The following is a 7,598-nucleotide window of genomic DNA, read 5'->3' as shown; positions in this document are numbered from 1 at the left end:
TATATATATATATATATATATATATATATATATATATATATATATATATATATATATATATATATATATAATATATATATATATATATATATATATATATATATATATATATATATATATATATATATATATATATATATATATATATATATTATATATATATATATATATATATATATATATATATATATATATATATATATATATATATATATATAAATAAATATATATATATATATATATATATATATATATATATATATATATATATATATATATATATATATATATATATATATATATATATATATATATATATATAAATAAATACTTGTTATTTCAATGCCTATCTTTATTTGTTACATCTTAAAAAAATCATTCAACTGTCAGCTTTCACGTTATTTTCAAACTTTGCCTTAGGTTTTTATTTTCCTCATCGATAAAATAGTCATCTCCTTTGCTTTTATCTGGGACGATGGATAACATACGATAAAACCGTTTTTATATGGGTCTCGGCTTTATTGTAGTTTTATCAGGGGTTGTGGTTCGGTCATGATCGCAGCTCTGATTCCCGGGACATATCGAGGGTATTTAGGTGAGAGACATTAACCCTAAGAGAGATTTCGCAGTTGTACAAAAAAAAAGAATTTTCAGTGGCTTCCGTGAACCTCTCCTCTTAATTTGTTTTATTTTGTTATTTTATTGGTGTGACTAATTTTGTAATTAATATTCTCCTCCTTTATACACACACACACACACACACACACACACACACACTTTCACATATATATAATGTAACAGGTCTAAATAGTAATTAAAATATAAAATAAAAAAAAACTGTTCTATAAATAGGGAGAGGGAGGAGGAGAGGGTTAGTCAATGGGGCGGAGTTTGAGTCAAAGCAAAAAGCAAAGGTGAAGAATTTTACGGAAAAATATATGTTATTTTAATTTTCATTTATTATTTATTTTTTTCAATTAATATTATAACATTTTTTTTACAATAAAATTCAATTTCTATAAATTTCTACTTAAATTAATCTTATAATTTTGGAGAGGGACATTCCCTTTTTTTGTTTATAATATCATGTTATACATTTAAGAATAAATATATATTACCGGGGAACATATATATTGTGCGGTTCCCGACCATATTTTCCCTGTACTGGACATGTTCAATATGTTTTTGCTCTTTAACGTCTATAAATAATTTCTCAGCCGTTAATAAATAAAATATTACAAAATGCTTGTCAAATTAGTATTTATTGTTTTCATGTTCAAAAATGTAAAATTGTTTATTCTAGCTGAACGCTTAGCCACCCCAATGGAGGTTGTTTTTGACCGTTCGAACGTTTCAACAACCCCTCGATTGGAGTTTTCCCTCGGTGACACTTTTGAAAAATGGGAGCCAGTGGAAATTTTCGGATTGTAAGCAAAATATTAACAAATAACCCTAAAATTATATTTATGTTCTCTTGAATTTATGTTTTGTTTTTTATTGAAAATAAAATATCCACTGAGGATAAAATACACTCAAAATAATTCTTTGATGGTCCCGACTTCGATTCCCAGGGGGAGTGAAAATAAATATTGGTTATTTTACACTCAATATTTATTAATATTACCCTGGACTAGTCCCTGAAGCGCTGGAGTGATCACCTTGCCTTTACGTAAATAAGATCAAGATAACACTGCGTCAATACGATTCAGTGCCCTATGCACCATTGGGTGCGGATAAGGGTTTCATTCGAACCGAAGATATGTATATTGAAATTATCCTTCATTTCGTGAGGATATTTATCGACAAATGTAACTTCAGCGACTGGTAATATATAAGTAAATCACTCTTGGTTTATCCAAAATATAGTACAGTTTTACACTGAGTATTTAATTTTGAGACAGTTTTATTAATAAATGAATGCTTAAAAGTTTTTTTATGTTTCAGAGTATTTTTTTCAATATATGGTCTCATAATACTAACGAGCACATTTTATGACATAAGGTGGATGTACAGACAGCAAAGTAATTATTAAAACAATTTCTCAATACTTTATTATTAATTTTTAAATTTTATTGATTGTTACATTTTTTTGACATCATAGCACTACTCAAATTTATCAAGGTTTTCAATTATGGGTCGAATGGTGAATATTTCACGTGTGTATAATGATCACTTAACTAGAACATACGTTCATTTTCTTATTTTTTATGTTGAGATGTTAAAAAAAATGTAAAAATAACTCCTAGGTGAAGAAAACCCTAATGTGCGTGCAAGTTATTGGACGAACTCAAAGTGTTGTAATAATTTTTTATTTATTTAATGATTTATATGCAATAAACTTTCAGCTCATAAATAATATGTCATAAAATATTAATATGATTTTGTCTTAGGTATCAAAGCATCGCAGAACGTAACGCTGATATACGTTATAACTTTAAGATTCTAACTACCCTTGAAAATAATAAAAATCGCAGTCCATTGAAATGCTTGAATGGGATAAGGGTGTTGTCAATGTTTTGTATTATCCTCGGACATAGATACGTTATCAATTTCAACCTCCCTGGACAGAATATAATCGAGTCTACAAAAGTATGTATTGATTTGCACTAGAATGCATATAAAATTATTTATGCACGTTGGATTGCATTTTAAGGGTGTATTTTTAAATATACAAAGTCAGTAAGTCACCAACTGCATAATTTTTTAACGAATATATCGTAGTTATACAGGAGAAAGTAACCAAGTGCATTTTTTACAAAAACGTGAACATTGACTATTTGATATCTTACTACCTTAATATTGCCATGAAAAACTCCCAAAGGATTTTAAACATGGGATTTTAATATACTAACCTGTTAAAAATGACTAGCTGCATTGGTGTTAATTTTGTTGCCAAGCAAAAGAGACTTAAATGACACTCTTGAATATTTTACGTTTTGTAAGTTAGTCACATTCTCCTGTACGCCTACGATATATGGGCATTTGGCGGATAAATATTTTAAATACATTTTTTTAACTCCTTACCTTTCAATAACTCTTTTTTTTTAAATATAGATTTATTTTAAAAAAAACTTCTTTTTCAAATACAAAAATGCTGTATCAAACAAGAAAATCAATTGCATTAAATGTTACCTAGATTTTGTCGGGTTGTGGTCCCGTGTTTAGTGTCGCGAACTCTTAAGTCAGAGTTTCTCGATTCGAACCCACTCTACCACAATTTGATACCTATTTCTATTAATGTGCCGCTTAGGCCCACATAAGTAGTATGAAATGGAAGTATTTTTGTAAATAATAAAAACACAAATATTTCCTTTTAAAATTAGCAGAAAAAATAAATACATAAAATAACGTTGCGGACTATTGACCAAAGGCAAAATAGAAGGTCGACGAGGTGTGGGCAGGGAACATACAAGGCTGAGTGGGGATCAAAACCACCGAGGCGGTGTTTGGAGCTGCCCAAAACAAGGACAATTACTCTCAAGTGATAGTCGATATCGTGAGAACCTGATATGATACGCACAGAAGAAGAAGAAGCGCATTGATATAATAAAAAATTGTAATTCTATAATATTTTGTAAGCGATTGTGTTTTTTGTTGTAAAAAATTAAATTCTTATCAAATTTCAGTGGGTGCAAACATATGAAGGTATTTTAATACTATCCTCGACGTTATGCGTTGACACATTCTTTTTGCTAAGCGGAATACTGCTTTCATATATATTCTTCAAGAAGCCCGAAACACGTAAGGAATTTTTCTGTATAAAGATGTCGGTACATGAGAGATAAAGAGTATAATGCCAAAGCCTTCCCCTCATTGTCTATGTTCGCACCGATAAGAAATATAAAATTAAATTTATAACCCTTATCCACACCTAATGGTGCATAGGGCACTGCATCAAATTGAAGCAGTGTTATCTTGATCATTACTTACATGAAGGCAAGGTGATCACTCTTGCGCTTCAGGAACCAGTCCAGGGTAATATTAAATAAATATTACAGTGTTAAATCACTAATATTTATTTTCACCTCCCCCCCTGGGAATCGAACCCGGGACCTTCAGCACGGGGTAGCTAAACACGCTGACCATTACACCACGGAGGCGGACAAAATTAAAAGAAAAAAATAATTAATAAATAATTAAATATAATTAAGAAACAGCTCCTATTCCCAACCTTCAACGTCCCAAAGATCCAACTAAAAAATTAGGAATGAGGACAAAAGATTTTAAGAAATAGTGGTATTAACTAAATGAAAACATAAATTAAAAAGTATAATTTTTACCCGATTTTTTTTCCAGAAACATTGCGGAAAATTCCCCTATTTTACTTGCACCGCTTTGTACGCCTGACACCATTGTTTGCAATGCTTATTTTCTTGCACGTATCCATTATACCTAAATTTGGTAATGGCCAGTTTGCGACAGTGTGGACCACTTTTATGATAAATCCCTGTAAGGAATATTGGTGGAGTGCACTTCTGTTTATTCAAAATTATGTCAATCCAAAGACAATGGTAAGTATAGGATAGTTTATAATTTTTGGAGTTTTTTATACATCATTAAATATTAAAATATGTAGAAAAAATTCATTGTGTAATATTGTATCAATTACAATTTTTTAATTCGTAATATACATTTTCTTAGATGAAGAAGAATATAGAAATCTGGGATCTTACAGGGCTAACGAATTGTCGTACGCTAGTTTTAGAGATTGCTTTGTATGCGCGTGACATTCAACACACAACCTATGATTGATATCCATCCTACTCCAATTCAAAGCATGTAACATGAGGTTCAATTGAAGTATTAATATAACTTCCGAAAATTGGAGTAGTATGATGTGTTGTATAACAAAATTTCTTAAACCAGCTGGGTCGTAAACCCTGTAAATACCCTGACATTCATATTATTTTTCATCTTTGTTAAGATTTCAAACTATTTAAAAATATTAACCCTGTTTCAATCGTTAACAATTTTTTTTCACATTTTTATTTTTTATATATTTATTTAAATTTTTTACTAAGCTTCCACTCGTTTCTGAGTGATGTAAATATAACGTTTGGTGAACAGTAAATACAGCAGCTTATTTTTAGTAAAATACGAAAAATATAAACAATGTTAATATTTCTGAAATATATTAATAAAATCTTGATGTAAATAACTCCTAAGTAGAGAGAATAACCTAGAATTTGTGAACAGCGATTTGGACTCATTCAACATATTATTTTCAGTGCTTCTCACAGACGTGGTATCTGTCTGTTGACATGCAGCTATATATAATGTCTCCTATCATCCTATTTCCAATATTGTGGTGTGCAAATATTGGTTTGATATTGGCTGCAGGGTGGGTATTAGTTTCCCTACTCGTTACATGGTTTATCTGTTACGCTAACTCTTGGTGGGCTGCTGAACTTTCCCCTTTGTAAGTTGTTTATATGTTTACCCCCAATTAATTAGATTTATTTTTAGCAGATCTCATTCATTTATAGGAAAACTATTATTTTATGTTACACTTTGTACATACTAGTTGGATGTACTTACGTATTAAAACGAGGTAATTTCAAAATTTTCGAAATTGAATTCAATATTAATAAAAATTACACATATTATAAATATTAGTTAATTTACACCCTAATATTTATTTAATACCCTAGACCGATCCCTGAAGCACAGGAGTCATCAACTTGCCTTCATACAAGTAACGATCAAGATAATACTGCTTCAACACGATGCAGTGCCCTATGCAACATTGGGTGCGGAAAAGGGTTAAAGAGAGAAATATTACACAAATAAATTTTTGAGTAAAATAACCTTTGTGTCATTGTGAAGTGCTATGAAAACGTCAGTTATATTAGTATTTAAGTTCTTATTGTGATTTTTGTTCACCGATTTCGAAACGCTTTCGATTTCGAGACGGGTACGTCTCTTCGTCAGGATAATGACTACACTAACATGCAAACAAAATTTGCATAGTAAGCGATCTAACATTTTTTTAAAGTTTATATTTGAGGAACTAACTTTGTAATTTTCTATTTAATAATTAAAATTTAACTTTGATTTAAAATCAATATAAATTTATAATGATTTTAAAACAAATTTATATTTTAATAACAACATTGTTTAATTGAATGCCATGCTCTTTGCACCATTAAGTGTGGATAAAGATCAGTAGTAGTAGTAGTAGTAAATACACAGTACTTAGTGGCGACGTCTAGTGAATAATCCAATCATTTTCAACAATACATGTAAACATATTACTTATATGAATCACTTTTTAACGCAGAAAGCAAATAAAATTAGTAAACCAAGTTCCTAATCAATTTTGTAAAATACTCGTTTTATCACAATGACAATGACGTTATTGTGATAAAAATGATATTTGCAATTTCTCTTTGTTACACCATATTAAAAAATCCAAACTAGCAGTGCACTAGGAAGTATGGAAGATATGAGGAAGGCTGAGAGTAGACGAAATGCAATAAAAACGTGATTATTCAGACTTATTTGCTGTAAAACGATGTATGATATTCGAATGGTGAAATAAGGAACAAACGTCATGAAGAGATAAACATTATCTATAAAATTATGACAGGTTTATTTATATGTGAAACGAAATAGAAAAGAAATAATCACTTAAAGACTATGAGCCAAAACTTTGTACAATAGATGTTTAAATGGTATGGATAAATAAGTTACGCAAGGCTGAGATAAGGGTTATTTTTTTCATTTTTTATTTTTTATTTTTTCAGTGACCCAAATAGGGAAAGCCATATGTATTATTATTACGCAACTCACTCAAGGACAACTCCTTGGCTAATGGGTGTTCTTGCTGGATATTTCTTCAGGTTTTACAAAATGGAAAATATCAAAATAAATAAGGTAATTCATTCTAATTATATAACAATAAATAAAAAGCCTCAAACCATGATTTGGGTAAGAATATTGTATATATTTAATGTGATTTTTGAAAATTTAATATACCTAACTAATTATTTTTAATTAAAAGTTTTTAGTTTTTGTGGGATGGATTTCGAGTTTTGGATTAATAGGAGCAGTTCTATTAGCGATGAAAAACTTGCAAAACTTTTCGCATAAGTTTTCTTACCTTGAAGACACAGTGTATCTTACATTTAGTAAGCTTGCTTGGACTTTGGCTGTTCTATGGATCATCTTTGCGTGCGTTTATGGATATGGAGGTAGATATTTCTCATACTTATAAAAGTTGTTCAGAAAACAATGCTGTAAATATTTCCCTGTTATATTGGCAACATTTGTTATTGTGTTTTCTCACGGCCATAGATCCGATATAGTGCCTACCAGAATTAAAGACGTGATGTTAGAGAATTCGAATATAAAGTGATTGGGAATTCTGGAATTATCTATCGTTCAAATGACTCAAAAATCGAGCTTTGTTCTTATAAAGGCTCCAACTTTTCACGTTTCAAAGCCTAGTCTTACTTGTGAGTGTGTTTACTCTTCATGTCTAAAGTTACTTTGGTTTAATGTAATTCATGATTGTAAAATTTTGGACAAAAGGAGTCGCTATCTCGTTAAAGGTATAATATAGTAGTAAGATTTGCGGTAGACTGTCATCAACAATA

At 29.7% G+C, this 7,598-nt stretch overlaps 1 long non-coding RNA gene across 1 annotated transcript; it reads left to right on the top strand.

Annotated features, from left to right (window-relative positions):
- The first annotated feature begins 2,463 nt into the window (after positions 1-2,463).
- Positions 2,464-7,152, top strand: LOC148302477 (uncharacterized). Its single transcript, XR_015838636.1, has 6 exons — positions 2,464-2,589; positions 3,627-3,741; positions 4,297-4,511; positions 5,229-5,419; positions 6,747-6,876; positions 7,004-7,152. It is a non-coding gene; the product is annotated as an uncharacterized LOC148302477 (long non-coding RNA).
- Positions 7,153-7,598: the final 446 nt, after the last annotated feature.

The sequence above is a fragment of the Brachycentrus maculatus genome, unplaced genomic scaffold (genome assembly GCF_059751285.1).
Source record: "Brachycentrus maculatus isolate JH-2025_06_01 unplaced genomic scaffold, ASM5975128v1 h1tg000448l, whole genome shotgun sequence".
NCBI lineage: Eukaryota > Metazoa > Arthropoda > Insecta > Trichoptera > Brachycentridae > Brachycentrus > Brachycentrus maculatus.
Note: the sequence above shows the minus strand (reverse complement) of the source record. Positions and strands in the feature narration are given on the sequence as shown.